The sequence below is a fragment of the Megalobrama amblycephala genome, linkage group LG11 (genome assembly GCF_018812025.1).
Source record: "Megalobrama amblycephala isolate DHTTF-2021 linkage group LG11, ASM1881202v1, whole genome shotgun sequence".
Lineage (NCBI taxonomy): Eukaryota > Metazoa > Chordata > Actinopteri > Cypriniformes > Xenocyprididae > Megalobrama > Megalobrama amblycephala.
In genome coordinates, this window is record NC_063054.1 from 34,634,609 (window position 1) to 34,655,492 (window position 20,884).

Below are 20,884 nucleotides of genomic sequence, written 5' to 3' on the forward strand. Positions count from 1 at the left end.
AGTCCATATAAAATAAAAATTGTCCATTTTGATTTCATGGTGACTTTAAAAAGCAACTCAATTAACCAAAGCATCCAATCTGTGCTTTTTATTAGCATGTGCATTCCTGAGAATTGAATCAGTGTCCTCAGCATTGCCAGCGCCAGGCTCTACCAGCTACAAGAAAAAAAAGTGCATAGAAAGGCCTATTTTCCACAATATAATATTTTTAACAAAGAATAAATTATGCTTTCTTGAGCACAAAGCAATACCAAGCAGCAAATTATCCACAGTTGGAGGGCGTAAGGTGGGCGGTGCAAAAACTGTATGTCATCCTTAAAATAGCCATAAATGAAAGCTAAGGCTGTAATCAGAGAGTCTTACTAATTAATGAAACATGAAGGCAAAAAGGACCCCAAGCAGATTGTGACCTCAATCCTCCTCTGCTTATACGAACTCTCAGTGGAAACACCAACTATGCACAGCGTGACACTTTTCTTGGGTTTAGACTCAAGGGCATCCTTGGATAGCACATGGTGAATCACCTCCGCACCCATCCAGTGGGGTTTCTAGGGATGAGTCATCCTCATTAATGGTAGGCTATTCGGGAACATCCGCGCAGCCGCAGAAAAGCGCATGCACGCTCTGTCTTAGGCGGGATTCCCCTCTCAGCATGCCTAACAGAACCCCGGCTGTCAAGCAGTGCAGCGGATGGAGTCCAGCGACGTTGACGTTTCAGGTAGTTTATCTGCACGATGAGTCATCGACCGTATGGGTGGGTCATTCGCACACACTCAACCTTTATTCCACAGCAGAGACGAACTGTGCAATAATAAGAACATTCAATGAAAGGTTAATGCAATGCATATTTTTTTCAAGATACATGCGTCCTTGCCACAAAGTAATCCCAACTGCAATAGTAGCAGTCATTTTTCACACATTACCAACACATATATCATCAGAGAAGTCGATAAGAGCCCTCACGGCATTTAGATGGGCTGGTTTCACAGAGCTATTATTCTGCTGCGGTTCCTTGACATCATTGACATTGAGCCTGTCCTGGCTAATGCTTCCCCAGTCTGTGATGATAACACGTCTGTAAGGAATTGAATGAGAAGACACATTTGTCTTTGGCATGACATATTTCATTATCCATTCAGACCAACCGATACGACACCAAATGCTTGCAAGTTCCTGGCATCTAAATTAACATGATCAACAAACATGCTAAATAATGTCTTAATAAAAATATAACAAATACAAAATGGTTTTGTGAGGGTTAGGTTTAGGCTTAAGAGATCGAAAATAATTTATATGTAAAACATATTTAAAACTACATTAATTTAACATATAAATTATTATCTATCTATCTATATAATATATATATATATATATATATATATATATATAAATTTTTAATAATTCTATTTTGTAATTTTTTCAAAATTTTAAATTATAATATAATATTTGACCCTTATAAATTCCCTTATATAAAAATTAAATGCAAATTAAATGTTTTTGTCCTTAATAAATTTAAATGAGAGCATAATATTTAACATTTTCTGTTAAATAAATTAATTAATTAATTAAAACAATTTATGGAGATTTATTTCAAATGGAAATAAAAGTAATTTCCCCACATATGTAAACTAGGAACATTAATACAAACCCCTTAAAATATAAAAGAAATAGTAAAAAGTAAAAATAGATGATAAAAATGTAGAATAGATTAAAAGAGCATCTGAAATTTGTAAAAATGTTATTATTGTATTTTATATGTAATTGTATTAAATAGTGCAAAAAAAATTGATAAAAATTGTAAGTCCAAATTAAATGCATTGGGTCAATGCTTGTACACTGTAAAAAATGACCGTGATTTTAACAGTAAAAGACTGTAAAAATGCTGCGGTGAAAAACTGTCAATTGGTTTACAGAAAGTTTCCGTACTATATACGGTGAATAGCTGTAATAGATCTAACGGTACATTTAATGTAATTTTACAGTAAAATACCGTTAAATTCACAGTTTTTGGAAGTGAAAAATAACAATTAATTGTAAAATTTACATTAAAAAAAACGTAAATTGACATTCCCACAATTCCCTGCGTGACACTTCACATTTGATATATTTTCGTTGAAATAACTCTGTTTCTTCTTAGTTTTTCTCATTTTTTTTCTAATCAGTTATGTACATTAGGGTTTTATGTTACATCTAATGTTGTTAAATTAATGTTTATTGCATTTTTAAAATTTCATGCATGTTACCATGATGGTGTTTAGTGTGTGTGTGAATGACACTGTGTGAACCTTCTATATGTTAGTGTTGTCCTTCTCAGCTTGTGGAAAATCTGCTTGTGATGAACTTTGATTCATCATGTGACTCTTATCACCACTGTGTTTGGTGACTGTCAGTGTATTATAAAGGTACAAAACAGATATTAGTACTTCATTAGGTTGGTAAATTAACATTATATAAGTTAATGAAATACGTTATTTTACCGTAAATGTAACAGATTTTTTTTTTATGTTGCTACTGTATTTTTTACGGTAAAGTTCTGGCAACCACAGCTGCCGTTTTTTTACCGTAAATTTTACTGGGATTTTTTTTACAGTGTAGAAGATGTTTAGATGGTCTAGGAAACAGCATGCAGACTGAATAAAAAACCTCAAAACATGAATGAACTGAATTTGCATGGACGTACACTACTACACATCAACTGGTGTTTGCTGTTCATGTTTGTGTTGTATTTCTTTACTGTAGTCAGCATGTGTTGCATCAGTGCTTTGGCCTACTTAAAGTAGATTCATGCAGTTCTGCTGTCTAACAAAATGACCTGTGCTCTCACATCATCTGAGATATAGACTTCATCCAAAAACAACCATGACAACACGCTCATCACCACGGTAACCCGACTCATTGAGCTGCAGAGAGCAAGCTCGCCTAATGAGGGATACAGAGTTTTCCCTCTCCGCTCGTGGCTGCGGCACATGGTACGATTCATGCGGCACCTGTTGATTTATACTCTACTGTCAGACAGATACAACACTAGACAGCTCATGTCTCACTTCATACATGCACCAGACTGACTGCATCCACAGTACAGAGTCTATTTAAGTCTTATCTTTTTCTTCTCAGTGCATTTCAGTGCATCGTTTTAATGGCAGGTAAACCCAGAGGAAAACTGTAGAGATTGCACTTTCATAGCTCAGGAGACTTCGCGGAGTCCTAAATTACTGTATGTTTCATTTAAGAATCAGCTTTGTTAAGACACTCAAAGTTCAATGCAAAGGGAGATATTTTGTTTTACAGAATTCTCTGTTTAAGGACTACAACAAATGGCTGGTAGGGACTACAACGAGCTTCTTCCCACGTTACTGACATCACAAACCCCAAAATTTACATAAACCCTGCCCCCGCAACACACAACAAAGGGGGTGAGGCCATGTTGGGCTGCTTTAGAGAAGAGGATGAGTTGTTGTAGTAGAGTGTTGTTGCCATGCTGTCATTTTATGCCGGACTGCTTCACAAACGAGGGTCAATTCAACTCGAATCAACTCCACAACAACTACATAAGAAACATCCAGATGCATGTTAAAAGTTCTTCCTGAGTCTCTCCATCAGTGTCGACTCCGGTTTGAACAATGTAAGGCTGAACACCGTTACTGACAATCTTCATTTTGGCTGCATGAGATTCTCCAGCTTTGTTGTTGTTGAGCAACCGAAGCGTGAGCTGTTAAAGCTCCGCCCTCTTCTGGAAAGGGGGCCGGGAGCAGCAGCTCATTTGCATTTAAAGGGACACACACAAAAATGGCGTGTTTTTGCTCACACCCAAAACGGGGCAAATTTGACAAGCTATAATAAATGATCTGTGGGGGATTTTGAGCTGAAACTTCACAGACACATTCTGGGGACACCAGAGACTTATATTACATCTTGTAAAAGGAGCAATATAGGTCACCTTTAATAGTTAGTAAGGTAGTTGTTAAGTTTAGGTATTGGGTAGGATTAAGGGATGTACAATATGGTCATGCAGAATAAGGCATTAATATGTGTTTTATAAGTACTAATCAACAGCCAATATCCTAGTAATATGCATGCTATAAGCAACTAGTAAATAGTGAGAATCGGAGCCTAAAGTGTTACCAAAAGTCAAAAACAGACTTGTGTCATAATGACTTAGTATAGCAGTTCTGATTTTTATGTCATTATTCCAACTTCTTATCTCATAACTAAGACTTTTCATCATAATTTTGACTTTTTATGTCATATTTATGATTTGCCAAAGCATGATTTAGTTTTTTCTTATATGGCAGAAATGATCTTCCATATTCGAGCCCTGGAGGACTATGACAAAAGAAAGCTATCAAAAGATGTTTAGGTTCACATGGACATTTGGTGTCATCAAAGCAAATCTGAGAACAGTCTCGGCCATTATCGAGATCTTTTCTGACACTCCAAAGGAGAAACATATGAGATTACTAGGGTCTTTTGAAGTCTCAGTTTGTTCTCCATTTCATCTAATTGCTTTGGAGAAACAACTGTGATTTTTCTCTCCTAAAGCTTATGGAACTCAGTATAAGTTCTGGTGAAAACTCAAGAGGGTTGGTGCAGATGTTGGCCGTAAACCTTCAAGCTTATATGACCTGCTGCAGGGAGAGATTGATATCTGCAGTAATTTGAGTGGTTTTCTGCCCTGCGCAAGACGTGGCATGAAGTCAAGCCTCATTACAAGTATTAGTCAAACATTTATTCCTGCTGTTTGAAAGATCAAAAACAGCCACATAAACAGTCGTGTGGGACCGATTTACTGGACGTTTCTCTCCTGGAAGGCATTACTGATAATTCAACAGCATAAACAATTTAGAAAATAATACTGTCACAATGCAACAATAGCATACATGTCTTTTTTTATCTGTGCATGACTGTAATCGTGTCTGCCTCCCCCGCACGCATGGATGATGTCATCGTTGGCAGAAGGCAGCGCTTGTGATTATTTTGTTTATCACAGAACATAATATTCATATTCCTCTACAGTAACTGTAATTGTGACCGTCGCATTGGCCTTTTGAAATTGTGATTAATGAAACGCCCGAATCTCTGCAAACGGTGCAATGGTTTTGACTTTGCCAGCCGAACACAATGTCAAAGTTAATGGAATGTCAAGGAAATCCTTCAAAATCTGGATAATCTGTGATATCTAAATCTTTCCACCAAAACCACCCCAGGCGCTTATACCTTGGCAGTCAAAAGAGGAAAAGGATAACAAGCGGCAAACATGTTTGGCTTTAACACGAGAGAGAAAGAGACTGCATCTCCTGCTGGATGGATATCACCTGCAAGACAAATGCTACTAAAGCAGAACATGCGAGCATGAAATTTTGGAGACATAAAAGAGAGCGAGACATGGAAATGATTTTGTTGGATTGCACATACTCTTGGCTTGGCTGTTCAGAAAATTATATAATTGATTTTTTTTTTTTTTTTGTATACAAGTACAAAACTGTCACTTCATTCTGCAACAATGCAATATAATAAAAAACGTCTGTATACTATCCAACCATTCAGGATGATCTTCTATACAGCCAGGGTGTGAAACAGCAGGATGTGACTGTGAAATTGAAAAAGTGACACTTTATGAATCAGTTAGAAGGCAAACCTCAGCTGTTGACCTTCTGATGTCCTCAGAGATGTTGCCTATTTACTTCGGCTTGAACAAAGTTCACATCACCATAGAAGTTCTTGAATAATTGTGCATTTAGAGCATATATACACAGCACACAGTCCCCTTCTGATAAAAGCTATTTAACATGCATTTGTGAAGTTCAATGCATGTGATTCATACTATATATTTGTAAGGTCAATGCCATATAAAATAGGTCTTATATATAGAGATCCACCGATATATCGGCCAATAAAAGCAAAATTTCACACTATTGGCTATCGATACTTAAAAAAACAGCCGATAATCATGGCCGATATATCCTGTCAATCAAAAGAGGGCAGGAAAATGCACTGAATTTGTGCTTTGTGTAAAAAAAAAAAAAACAGTTTGATGTTCAATATTAATAGTAACTATATATGAATTAATAACATTCAGAAAGTTAAGAAATAATTGTGAAATGAAATTATCATTAATTTAAAAGAAGGTATAAAAGGCAGAACCCTCAAATATCAGTATCGGCAGATATCACTGAATAATCAGCTATCGGTGGAGAAATTTAATATCGGTACATCTCTAATATATATATATATATATATATATATATATATATATATAATGTTTTTCAGGTAAAATGGATACATTTTATAAACTATAAATAGGCCTATATAGGCTATCTTCTTTCTTTGATAGTTTTTTATGGCACATATAATCAGCATATGAAGAGTAGATGGAGAGTGGATCAGGTCACTTTTTTTTCCTTCCTAAAATACTGAACAGCTATGTCTTTCTACTAAACACTGAAATGTTTTAATGCCTTTTCCTTAAAGCATGCACTCAAAAAACTTTCACTGTTGTTAGTTTCACTCAAACCACCCTTGTTCACATTAGTTAAAAAACTCATGTAACTTTCTACTAAAAATGAGTATTGTCAGATTTACTTAAGTTTTTGTTCAGTCAACTTAACATTGTTGAGTGAAACGCACAAATTAATGTTGACATAACTAACCGGGCAGTGGATCCGTAGTTCCCAGCATGTTTTTCAAGGGACTGCATTAGGAGAGTAATTTTTTTTTTACTTGTTTTTCAGTAAAGGGAAAGATGCTGTTAGTTAATGTTAGTGTTTAATGTTCAGACATTTAGAAGAGTTTCTGTAATGTTTTTGAACTTTGTGGTTACCATTATGCAGAAGAGTGGCACCAGAATCTTGTATGAACAGCCTGACCTGACTGTCATGTAGGCATTTGGTGTTGATCCTCTATGGAAGTCATGGTGCCAACAATTATCACCATCTAGTTTTCCTATAAGCTTGCTTTAGGTTTGTTTTCATGAAAGCTCTATTCAGACACACGGACGGGACACGCACATGACTACACCATTTCACCCGAGCTGCTTACACAAGTGGGCAAAATCCGACCATGTTATGCAACGTCCTGCGGAAAGGGCTTACCTGTCCGTGCCACAGTGCCTCATTTTAGATGTGTAAACCCTTCTCATGGGAACACCATCATTTCCCATGAGGCAGCTGTTTGACTGAGGCCTTGGACCCCTTCAGAGAGAGCGAGTGTCTGACTGAATGGTGTAGTTGCGAGCGATCTCTGGAGAGCGCAGAACCCAGCATGTGTTTTATATGAAGGCATATCCGGAGAGATCAGACCTCAACCACAGGGTATTTTTTGAGCTTGAGGGCAGAAGGAGGAGGGATGAGGGAGGAGAGAGACTCTGCTTATAATGGATAATAGCATGCTGATTACTGCATACTGTGCCGTATACACTGAATGCTACCTACTTTTTGTGACATGCTCATTATATAGCAATAGTCAAAATGTCATTAAAAAATATTGTAAAGTTATGACTTTTTTGACTTTTAATGTCATAATTATGCCTTATCTCCTAATTTCTACATTTTATGTCATCATGTTTGCCATAATTTCGACTGTTTATGTCATAATTTCAACTTTTTAATGCCATAATTGTTTGTCATAATTTAGACTTTTATGTCATAATTAGTACTTTTTATCTCATAATTTCGACTTATGTCGTCATTTTGCCTTATGTCATAATTTGGACTTTTTAATGTCATTATGTTTTATGCCATCATTTATACTTTTCATGTCTTACTTTCTGTCATCATTTTGACTTTTTGTCATTATTTTGACTGTTTGTCATATAAGTTGGACTTTTTTAATGTCATAATTATGTTTTTATGTCATAATTTAGACTTTTCATGACATAATTATTACTTTTTATCTCATAATTTGAACTTTTTATGTTATCTTTTGGACATTTTGTAAATTTCAAACATTTTTGTCATAATTTCCATCTTCGATGGAAAGCTTCGATTATAAGCTTGACTTTTTTAATGTCATAATTATGTTTTTTATCTTATGGTTTAGACGTTTTGTGATGTAAGTATCACTTTTTATCTCATAATTTAAACTTTTTATGTCATCATTTTGACTGTCACAATTTGGACTGTTTATGTCGTAATTTCAGCTTTTTTGATGTCAATTGTTTTTTGTCATAATTTCGACATGTCATAAGTCGATTTTGTCAGTTTTGACTATGTATGCCATCATTTTGACATTGTCATAATTTCGACTTTTCATAATTGTTTATTGACATAATTTCGACTTTTCATGTCATAATTATGACCTTTATTTCATTATTTAAACTTTTTATGTCAATTTAGATTTTTATATACTGTATAATTTTGACTGTATATGTAAATTTCAAGAGTGGAATACTAACATATTGCTTAATGCATACTGAATGCTGTCTACAGTTATTTAAAAAATAATATGTGAAACAGTGAGAATTATGCCATGATAAACACTGTAAATGTCACTATGCACATACTATATACTGCAGACACACTAAATGTAGTATGCTAGTATGCTATTCCAAAATAGCCAAGGTCTAGGAGCCACTGTGGGAAAGCATCTGGACAGCCTCCAACGCCTCCCTTTGCTAACCAGGCATGAAATTCCTGCGGCAGTGAGCAAAATGAAAGAGTGTGTATGTTTGCGTGTATGCGCGCATGTGTGTATGTGTGTGTTTTCAGACAGATATAGAGCAAGAGAGAGAGAGGGTGTCCCGTACACAACAATCACAGAGGAGGGCAACATGTAATCATAATGACCAAGCCGAGAGGACGTGGGATGATGCAACATAATGAACATAAACGCAGGAATGCAGGGAGAGAGAGAGAGGTAAAGAGGAGGACAGGATGAAACTTAATGGCTTTTCCATTCGTCAGGAATGTGCTGACGAGCATGTCTCCTCAAATTAAAACACAAAGAGACAAAACGGAGAACATGCAAACACATGGCCGATAAAATCACCTGGCACTAAAAAACACCATTAACGAGCACGGCTGGTGTACGGCGCATGACCTAACTGTTGCATTTTTAATTCCGTGGCATTTACTGAATTAAACAGTCCAGTTATTATGACTGTACCATATGGGAATTCAATTATTTCACATTTTAAATGACATTTTGTGTAGAAATGTTAACATTTGAGTCAAAAAAGAGATGTTGAAAATCACACTGGAAATGGAACGTCAGTTTTTCAGATTGCATTGTGGGATACAAGTATGGCAAATGTAATATGACATATGTATATTCCGTACTACATATAGAAAATTTGTTTTCTGTGCACCTAAAAACCACAGGTATATATTGTTTTACTCTTAATTTATCACACGAGAAATGAAAGTCAGGTTGAACGGAATGTATTATGGGATACAGTGTGTTCTATTATACTGCACATTATGTCAAATGTATCTATATTCCGCACTATATAGAGAAACCTTTATTGTTTTCTTTATAGCATTATTGTATATATTTACTTCATAAATGCAATTTAAAGAATATTTTCTTTAACATTTAGAAAATTTCTATATACAATAAAAAAATTCCATATAGAAATTTCCTTTTTAAATGTGATTTAAAGAATATTTTCTTTAACATTTGCATTTTGTGCACAGTATATACTTACAACATGCTATTTTTTTCTTTTTTTTAATGCAATTTAAAGTATATTTTCTTTAACCTATATAAAATATAGTATATATTTACAGCATGTTACTTTTTCTTTTTTTTAATGCAATTAAAAAAATTAAAGTACATTTTCTTTAATATATAGAACATTTACATCTCATGCACAATATTCTTTTTTTTAAATGCAATTTAAAATATATTTTATTTAACAGAAAAATTGCATTTCGTGTACTGCATACTACTTTTATAAAATGTAATTGAAAATATATTTTATATAAAAGTGTCTTAACTCTTTACAGTCTGATGAAATAATGAATAAAAGAAATGTTAAAAACTGCAGGTATTTTTTTCCCACTTAATATATCACACTAGAAATGAAAGTCAGGTTGAATGCAGTGCATTGAGGTATACAGTGTGCTCCAGTTCATGCAAATTGTGGCAAATGTAGTCTCGGTATTCATTAATACAGAAAATTTGTATTCTCTGCACAGTATTAAACTATATTTTATCCAAAATTGTGATTGCATGGTGCGCATGCACTGTGGGATACAGATAGCCACTCTTTTGTAGGCCTAAATGCACATTTTAGCAAAGGTAATAGGTCATCCAGGAATTTTAAGCACACAGAAAATCACATACCGTGTAGAAATGGTAAGATTGGTAGAATGTTATGTTATTCTGAACATAACCAATGTATTTCAACTGTAAAACTCATTTTGCTCTGTTACCTGCCCTGACTTCATGCAATAGCATCTGGCATGACCTTTAATTGAAGGTTATCTGGCAGAGCGATATACATTAATCACTGCACTTTTGTGAAGCATCAATGGTGCGATCAGTCTTCCTGATTGGCTGAAGATCAAGCAATCAATGATAATGCAAAAGGAAGACAAGTTATTCAAGGGCAACACAGGGAAACCTGAGCCCTCAGGACAATCAAACAGACAATATTAGACTTGTCTGGCTAACAAGATGACAATATCTATTTCAGGATAATGACATCATATCTAGTGCCGCAGGTTCATTGATATAACACTCGTTCCATTCACGACTGCAGTGTGACTCATGTTATGGCAAAGGTTATTTTCATATCTGTGGTCATCCATAGTCCTACTCTAGTTTCACTGGTGTGACTAGATTAATCATACAAGAAGTGTGGGACTTCAAAAACAGTCCAGATATCTGGTCTAATAATGTTCTCCAAACGTTAGCACACAAACATTATTTATACGTGGTTTGTACCATTACTTGTTTCAGAGTTTCAGTCAGAACATTCAAAAGTAACATTCCCATAAGAATGATAAATGGAATGTTTGCGTAACCAAGAAGAAACGTTTTTAAAACATTTGAAAAAATTGGACGTTTTGAATGTTCAGAGAAATAACGCTTTCAGAACATAATGGGAACGTTAGCAAAACGTTCTTAGAACATATTTTTATTAGCTGGGTATCTATACACAAAATAGTAAAGAAAGTTAAAAATAAAGTGACTTTTGTGTACCAGGGGTTGATTTTTATTAAAAAATAATACTTTATTTCTTTTATTTTGATATGAAGGTCATAAGGTCATATTAAGGTTGTTTTGTTTTTTAGTATTTAGTACATTTAAATATTTATTATGTGAAAATTATATTATTTATATACACAGTAAAAAAAAATTGTGCCACTAATAAAGTATTCAAAATTTAGTGTACTTGGTTACCAAGGATACAACAGTGAAATATGAGACCTGATGTGTGAAGAGAACAAAGACTAATCAAGGAAAATATCACTTATCATGGAATATATTATTAAGCCAATCAAGTTGTAATGTTATCAAATTATGCAAAAAAAAAAAAAAAGTTTGAAAATTAGAAGTAGGATACAAAGATGAAAAGTCATAATAGTCATTTTGTTTCAGAAATGTTTAAAATATCATTTCTAACTCAGAATGCAGTGAAACATTAGAGATGTGGTAAAAATGACATTGGTGAAAAAAAAAAAAATGTCAGAATTATTCAGTGATGCACCTTCGTTTTTTCTAAAAGTCCACAATTCAGTTGAAGAAACACTTATATATCACAGTATAAGAACATAAACTGCTAATAGACTGAATGTATCGTGATTTGTGACATTCGCTGCATTCATTTCATAAACACACAGACTACAGAATTACCCTGGGCCAAAAATGTCTTTCTAATTTCACCCACAATAGAGTGAAATCGATGAGCAATCATCACACAAATGCTCTATTCTTAGCCTGCGGTTGTCCTTGAGTCCAGGTTGAGAGTGCATTAAGAGCCGTATAATGTTACACCCTGGATGAAACACAAGGACGGATGAAGGAGAAACTCAGGAAACAGACAGTGAGTCATGAGCTGTGCTCACAGCCATAAATCACTCCTCTATCTCTCAAAGCTGGATATCTTTGTCAATGAAACAAGTGTTCAATGGTACACATTCATCTGAAACAGTTCAATACGAGCCCTGACTGTACAGAAGGTAAAACAGTGCTGACAAAATCTACATTTCTGTTTGTCAAACTAAAAATAATTAAAGAGCCATGAATACATTGAGGGCTAAATGAGGGCTATATGGTATAAAAAATGCAAGATAAAAGCCAAATCTGACTGAACAAAGCAAGATTCTGTGTTCTTTTTAAGTGTGTAATTTAATAATTGCATAAAAATTAATGTTATTAATATTACTCATCGTTTTAAACAAAGCATTTATTTAATCAAGCTCCAAAAAATGTCACATGGGCAAACACATTTGCATATGCCTGCCTCCAGAGCAAGACATCGACGAATAGTTACACACCATCATCATTTCTGCAGAGACTTCAGAAGGAACAAGTTTTAAGAACAAGTGGATGGTTTATTTTTAATGGCGTCATGGATCACGTTGGAGGATTATATGTTTGTTCGGAGCATTTGACTGCAGTTTTTTTTGTAATCGAGGCACAGTGTAATGAGAGTTCACAAAGAAACTCCTTGACAGAAACTGTCAGCTGCACTGGATCTGACAGCAGCTACAACTGCAAGTAAACGATTTCATAATGCTCTGTCTATAAATGACGGTTTTAAACGGATGATGTTTTAAAAACACTTAATCATGTGAAACACCAAGTGGGCATTTCCTATGCAATGACATTAGCCAATAATAATAGTGCCTGTTTACTGACAAGCCTTAATGGAGCCATTCCTTAACAATGGATCATTTCAGACAGAGGGTCAGAATGAGGGTTGAAAAGAATAATTTTTTCCACATATTTGTTTGTTTGTTTGTGTGTGTGCAAAAAAAACGTAACATTATAATTGAGCGTTAAGGAACATATTTAAAAAAAAAAAAAAAAAAAAAAAAAAAAAACATGCCATGACCCCTTTAAAATGATTTCATAGTCAACACACACCACTGTGACCCAGTTTGGAATATTTGTGATGCTCAATTTAATTTAAGGCTCTTAAAAAAGGAACAAAAGAGCATATAAGCACTGAAGCCTTGAAATACTGATTGTCATATAAGCTCCGGACATGTTGAACTGCAGTGCTCATGTGGGAAACAAACATCAATATCTTTTCCAATCGTTTTACAAAAGTACACCCGTAGAAGAAAAGGTTCTATATAGAACCTTCAAGGGTTCTGTCAAGCGCTTCATATATAGAATCTTTTAGGGTTTCCATCATGGAATCATTTTATGGATTTAGTTTAAATAATTCTTTTTTTTTTAATTAAATTTTATTCATTAAACAGCTGATAACCCATTAAACATGCAAGTATTATGCAATCAATAAAGACATTTCTTCTTATATAGCGCCTATTTGGCATAAAGCGTTCTTTAAAATTGAGTCAAGAACCCTAGAGCTCTATATAGAATTCCACTGAACCTTTTTTTCCTAAAAGTGCACCGCTCCAAAAACAGTTTAAAAATCTTCCAAACCTCTTTCTTTGTTCAAGTGTATTGACATTAAAAGCTTCATGATGGTAATTTAAATTGAAATGGACAGAAACATGCTCAGGAAGTTAAAGAGTTTAAACCCTGTCCTCTCGTACCGTACATCATTACACGCTCACATTGCATCTGCTGAAAAATTGCTGGTCATCTTGTAGGCCATATTGAGTTTCAAGCAAGTATTGTCCATGATAACATTTATTTTGAATTAAGATGGAAGAAATAGCAACCACAGAGGAACATTGGCCTGGAAGTATGTTTGACTGGAAGACTATTAACAATGCGGTTGAATCTAAAACCAGGCAGAGATTCACGTGGTTATTTTGTATTAAAAAGTCACTCCGTTCCAGCATGCTGTTGATTTCCAGCAAAAGGGATAGAATTCGGAGCAATGCCGGGTCAGTCAAGGACAACATTTCCCGATTCCAGCAATACAGGAGGAAAGCTGTGACTGCAGCTCATAACCAGAGCATATAAACACTAACTGGTTGTTTTGGTCACTTTGGTGGCATCTGCTAAAACCTCCAATATAAATACAGAAGATATTTTCAGAGTTTGGGTTTGTTTGGGTTCCTTCTGTCCAATTTAAAATTTGGAAATATCTGCTGCCATTTTTGCATTTCATTATAGCATCTGTAATATTTTAATCATTTCCTTTTATATCAACAGAATAAGAACAAATTCCCAAACCCCATAATTGGTAAATATTTGCTTCTTGAGGCTAGACGTCAATTGTCAGTTGTTTACTCCAGCAAATTTTGTTTCTGAAAGCCAATTTCTGTTTAGAAACAAACATTTAAGTCCTGATGATTTCCATTCTTATTATACACATCGATCAGGCATAACATTATGAGCACTGACAGGTGAAGTGAATAACACTGATTATCTCTTCATCACGGCACCTGTTAGTGTGTGGGATATATTAGGCAGCAAGTGAATATTTTCTCCTCAAAGTTGATGTGTTAGAAGCAGGAAAAATGGGCAAGCGTAAGGATTTGAGAGAGTTTGACAAGGGCCAAATTGTGATGGCTAGACGACTGGATCAGAGCATCTCCAAAACTGCAGCTCTTGTGGGGTGTTCCCGGTCTGCAGCGGTCAGTATCTATCAAGAGTGGTCCAAGGAAGGAACAGTGGTGAACCGGCAACAGGGTCATGGACGCGCCAAGAGTCATTGATGCATGTGGGAAGTGAAGGCTGGACCGTGTGGTCCGATCCAGCAGACGAGCTACTGTAGCTCAAATTGCTCAAGAAGTTAATGCTGGTGTCAGAACACAGTTTGTTGCGTATCGGGCTGCATAGCACGTGGATGGCCGGGTGCGTGTGCGTCACTCCATGTGGATGTTAGGATTTAAAGGATCTAAGGATTTATATGTATGTATTGACAACTTGCCCTGAAAAAAATTATATATAATAATATTAATACACTGTAAAACCGAACAGTGAAATTAATTAAATTAAATGAGTTTGTTTTACTCAAATAATAATGAAAGTTCATTGTACTTAATAGAAAAAAGTTGCATGAACTCAAAATTTCATTGTAGTAAGCTGAACTTAATATGATTGAGTTGAGCTGCAGCAGATTTCTAATTCACAGCATGCTTTGCGTCAGACCATATAAAGAACTGTTGAAATGAAGTGTTATTTTGTGTGTTTTTGCACAAGATTAACATATGGAGATATAAGTTAATGTTTAATGTTGTGATTCTGGGGGGTTCTGTTATGTTAGTTTTGTAGGGTTACCACTGTGGTGAAGAGTAGAGCCTGTGGTTAGGTTGAGGATGAGCTGCAAAACATTTAAGACCACATATGTTGTTTGATTACATATATGCAAGTATGTAATGACAGTCTCTCTGATAGTTATAATAGCATGTGTTATTTGCTATGTAACATTTAACCAAGATCTGAATGTGATGTTTATGTAAATTAACTGTATGTAATTAACAGTTGGGAAAGGGATGCTGGTGACGGGATTATTAGTGAGAGACACCTGTGCACCACACTGGCCTTGATCCGCTTCCATGGCTCTCAGCCCCGCCCCACTTGTCACAAAAATTTTAAGTTCTACCAACTTTAAAAAAAAATGAGTTAGTTTACTTAAATGTTTTGAGTATTCTGAACTTATTGGGTTTTACAGTGTAGAAAAATGAAGGAGAATGGACAAGAATGGAAAAGGAAACAATAATATCGAACCATATCTTTTTGCCAACAGACATTTTGAATTGTAAAATATTATACAATTATACATATATGATTACATATACATGACTACATATACAATCAAAACCCTATAGTTACTGAGATATACAGTAGTCGTGACAAGTAACTAGTTCTGGTCTCACTTTATGCCTATGTATATTACAGGAGTAAATCACCCAAAAATGAAAATTATGTCATTTATTACTCACTCTCATGTCGTTCCACACCCGTAAGACCTTCGTTCTTCTTCAGAACACAAATTAAGATATTTTTGATAAAATCCGATGGCTCAGTGAGGTCTCTATTGCCAGCAAGATAATTAACATTTTCAAATGCCCATAAAGGTACTAAAGACATATTTAAAACAGTTCATGTGACTACAGTGGTTCAACCTTAATGTTATAAAGTGACGAGAATACTTTTTGTGCGCCAAAAAAAATCCCAAAATGACTTTATTCAATAATATCTAGTGGTGGGCGATTTCGAATCAGTGGTTCGGAGCGCGTATCAAACTGCCAAAGTCACGTGAATTATTGACATTTTGAAACACCTATGATGTAACAAAGCCTCTTTACTGAAATCACGTGACTTTGACAGTTTGATACACTCCGAACCACTGATTTGAAACAAAAGATTCGTAAAACTTAATTTACGTTCCAAAGATGAACGAAGGTGAGCAATTAATGACAGAATTTTCATTTTTGGGTGAACTAACCCTTTAAAGGTGCCATCGAATGTTTTTTTACAAGATGTAATATAAGTCTAAGGTGTCCCCTGAATGTGTCTGTGAAGTTTCAGCTCAAAATACCCCATAGATTTTTTTTTAATTAATTTTTTAACTGCCTATTTTGGGGCATAATTAGAAATGCACCGATTCAGGTTGCGGCCCCTTTAAATCGCGCTCTCATTTACATTTGATTCTGAATGAATTTGAGGCTGTGATCCGTGGCTAACGGCTAATGCTACACTGTTGGAGAGATTTATAAAGAATGAAGTTGTGTTTATGAATTATACAGACTGCAAGTGTTTAATAATGAAAATAACGATGGCTCTTATCTCCGTGAATACAGTAAGAAACGATGGTAACTTTAACCACATTTAACAGTAAATTAGCAACATGCTAACGAAACATTTAGAAAGACAGTTTACAAATATGACTAAAAATATCATGTTATCATGGATCATGTCAGTTATTATCGCTCCATCTGCCATTTTTCGCTATTGTCCTTGCTTGCTTACCTAGTCTGATGATTCAGCTGTGCACAGATCCAGACGTTAATACTGGCTGCCCTTGTGTAATGCCTTTCATAATGTTGGGAACGTGGGCTGGCATATGCAAATATTGGGGGCGTACATATTAATGATCCCGACTGTTACGTAACAGTCGGTGTTATGTTGAGATTCGCCTGTTCTTCGGAGGTCTTTTAAACAAATGAGATTTATATAAGGAGGAGGAAACAATGGAGTTTGAGACTCACTGTATGTCATTTCCATGTACTGAACTCTTGTTATTTAACTATGCCGAAGTAAATTCAATTTTTGAATCTAGGGCACCTATAACATGTAACAGGCTGCAAGGTGAAAGGCAGCTAAATGCCATTATTGTGTTGTCATTTAAAAAGAGTTTAACTACACCACTTCTTCCTGCTGTCTTACTTTTTAAGAGCATTCTGTCTTTATTGGCGTGAAAGTGTGACCTTAGCATTCCTTTTCATGGTTTCCTGCTCTCTGACACTCAACAAGATTTCCAGACCAACAGTAGGCCTACCATAATGCGCCGAGGCAGATGTGGCTCCATTGTTTTGAGCCGGGGGAGAGGGAGGGCCTTCTGTAGCTGTCTGGTTTTGAAAGCGTGCCGGGTTACAGCAGCGCAGACGCCGTGGCGGAGCTCCAGAGGTAAATGGAAAACCACAGTCTCCGGTCCACACAAGTGCAGCATGAGTCACCGGAAGGAGCCGCGCACTTGCAGAACTCATTAAGGGAAATGCAAGGCATATGGATTTCCTATGTCAATAAAGAGCGCTTGGCAGGCCACGTAAACCTCCTGGTGAATCCTGGAGGACTAACACACAGAAAATGTCTAAACTTGCATCTGATTAGCGTGACAGAACATGACTCGAATTAATACATAAAGAGTCCAGATTTCTTTCAACAGATCATTAATACCAAAGTTGGAGCATTTTATGAAACCACGTTGTGCGTGAAACGGGACCGCCGTTGAGGGGAAAACGTCTTGGCAGTGGAAGCTTTAGAAATGCCTCTGTCACTTTTAGTCAGTTTAAACTTGACATGTCCTAACAACTAAGGAGGGCTTCCACATTACTGCACTGTATTTCCATGTCTGTGTTTAGTTTTCAGTGTCTAGCGGGTGGGTTTTGTCCAGATCAAATTAATGCAGAGGATCAAATGCCAAGCCCGGACATGCATACCATACCAAACTCAGGTCCAGTTTTCCATTATCCGCTTTCAGCTAATTTGTGTGCAACAGCGCCATCTGGTGGACATGAGCTTGTATGACTCAAACCACTCTTAAAGGGTTAGTTCACCCAAAAATGAAAATAATGTCATTATTACTCGCCCTCATATCGTTCTACACCCGTAAGACCTTCGTTCATCTTCAGAACACAAATTAAGATATTTTTGATGAAATCCGATGGCTCAGTGAGGCCTCTATTGCCAGCAATGTCACCGAACCTCTCAGGATCCAGAAAGCTACTAAAGACATATTTAAAACAATTCATGTGACTACAGTGGTTCAAAATTAATATTATAAAGCGACGAGAATAGTTTTTGTGCGCCAAAAAACAAAACAAAAATAACGACTTTTCAACAAAGCTTTACGAATCTTTTGTTTCGTATCAGTGATTCGCATCAAACTGCTGAAATCACGTGACTTTGGCACTCCGAACAACTGATTCGAAATAAAAGATTTTTAAAGCTTCAAAGCAGTGTTTTGAAATCGCCCATCACTAGATATTGTTGAAAAGTCGTTATTTTTGTTTTGTTTTTTGGCGCACAAAACTATTCTCGTCGCTTTATAACATTACATGAACTGTTTTAAATATGTCTTTAGTAGCTTTCTGGGCATTTGAGAGTGTTAATTATCTTGCTGGTATTGGAGGCCTCACTGAGCCATCGGATTTCATCAAAAATATCTTAATTTGTGTTCTGAAGATAAAGGTCTTATGGGTGTAGAACGACATGAGGGTGAGTAATTAATGACATTATTTTCATTTTTGGGTGAACTAACCCTTTAAAAATAAAGGTTTTTTATTGGCATTGATGGTTTCATGAAGAACATCTATGGAAAGGTTATTTTTACTGGAAAAAGGTTCTTTAGATTTCCTATAGTATTCTATATATTCAAGTTCATTGCATTGTGGGAGTGGGATACATTATTTACATATTGTGCATAGTTTACACATTGCATACCACATAAATATTATTGCTATTCCAGTTTTTTTTTTTTTTTTTTTTTTAATTAAATAGCTACAGGCTTTAAATAACGTCAGAAAATGTGTTTAAAACGTGACTACATGTGCGATGCAATTTTGTGTGATTCAATTCTGAGCTCACTCATTTACTACAGAGATTTACTGCTAGTAGCTCTGTAATAAAACCAAAAACTAAGCTTGTTAGGCTTCATCTATATTTTTAATCTCTGCCCATCTGTGAACACGAGTCTTGAAGCTGGTGTTTCAGATTAGGCCCAACAATTCCCTATAGACCTGCACTTGTATGGTCTGAGAAACAGGGGAAAATAACTCCCCCCCAAAAAATGCATACAGATTGTAGCAGATTGCAGTCCTCCTTGTATGCATTCACAGACAAAAATAGTAATAGGGTGGTAACAGTTTACCCATGAACTCATTTGCCCTTTAGTATTTTAAGAGCAATATCTTGTTTAGCAAAGGTCACAAGCCACCGGCACAGAGTGGGTGGGTGGTTGTCTTTAAAGCATGAGCAATATTTTCCACCACGGACATGTCTTTAGATCTCTGACCCAAAAAAACAAAAAAGAAAAAAACACTGGGCAAGTTATGTAGAAAAACCTAATCTGAAATTATAAAAAGTTTGAAATTATAAAACAAATTTCATTTGATTATATATATATATATATATATATATATATATATATATATATATATATATATATATATATATACACGCATGCATATTATATGCATATTATGCATGAAATATGAGGGCTTCAGTAATAAATAAAATAATAAAAATCAGACAAATCTAATCTATCCATACAAAACACAAACAATTACAAGTTAATAAAAAAGCTTTAAATCAATTTAAAAAAAAAAAGAAAATCTTATGTATTTTTAGTTTTACATACGTACTTAAAGTATGGTATTATTATTATTATTATTATTATTATTATTATTATTATTATATGGGAGGGATTTAACAGACAGAATGTAATTAAAAAAAATACGAATTAAGATAATCTTTAAAAGAAAAACTCAATTTCCCATGATGCCTTCTGCTCTAGTGTGCGGTGAATGCGCGTTCTACCGGAAATACTCTTGTTGTGCCTGTGGATTTGATTTGTACAGGGCTGTCGTTTTACTGGCCTTACGGTAAGAAATCTCCAGCCTGCAATGCAAACCCTCCTTTCACGGCATGTCACAGATGGATATTTAACATCTGATCTATTCACCTGTATTTCTCTCTTAAGTTACATTAGCACCGTTTCTAATATCTGAAGACAAAGCTAATGATGCTAACTGCTTTAGCGTCCCATTTTATTTTCTCTTGACGGTTTTTGCTTCAAAGCAGATGAATGAACACGTATAAATAATTATGTAAATAAAAGACATTTTAATGAGACTGCGAGATATATTGGTTTATATATATTTTGGGTCGTTACCATGACCTACAAAGCTAAAGTTTAGCATGTAACGTTACAATAACTGGCTTAACATTAATGTACAGAAATACAGTGGTCATATTCATTAAAAAACAACTCAAAGTGATTTATAAGGTGTTTAAAAATCTGCGTTGTTGTTTATCATAATATTGCCTGTTTGTAAAAAAAAAAAATCGCTATTGAAAAAAGAATTTGTCACAGTAAATGCATATATATATATATATATATATATAT

The 20,884-nt window shown here is 35.2% G+C and overlaps 1 protein-coding gene and 1 long non-coding RNA gene across 2 annotated transcripts in view; one reads left to right on the forward strand and one right to left on the reverse strand.

Moving 5' to 3' along the window:
• LOC125278454 overlaps positions 1 to 20,884 on the reverse strand; it is a 21,047-nt gene continuing 163 nt past the window's right edge. The window contains exons 2-3 of the long non-coding RNA XR_007187146.1: positions 964 to 1,075; positions 1 to 801 (exon numbers count right to left, since the gene is read on the reverse strand). This is a non-coding gene — a long non-coding RNA (uncharacterized LOC125278454). The remainder of the gene's footprint in view (positions 802 to 963; positions 1,076 to 20,884) is intronic.
• Positions 20,285 to 20,884, forward strand: part of gzf1 (GDNF-inducible zinc finger protein 1) — a 7,766-nt gene continuing 7,166 nt past the window's right edge. The window contains exon 1 of the mRNA XM_048207646.1: positions 20,285 to 20,360. The gene's annotated coding sequence lies outside the window, so the exon portion shown is untranslated. The remainder of the gene's footprint in view (positions 20,361 to 20,884) is intronic.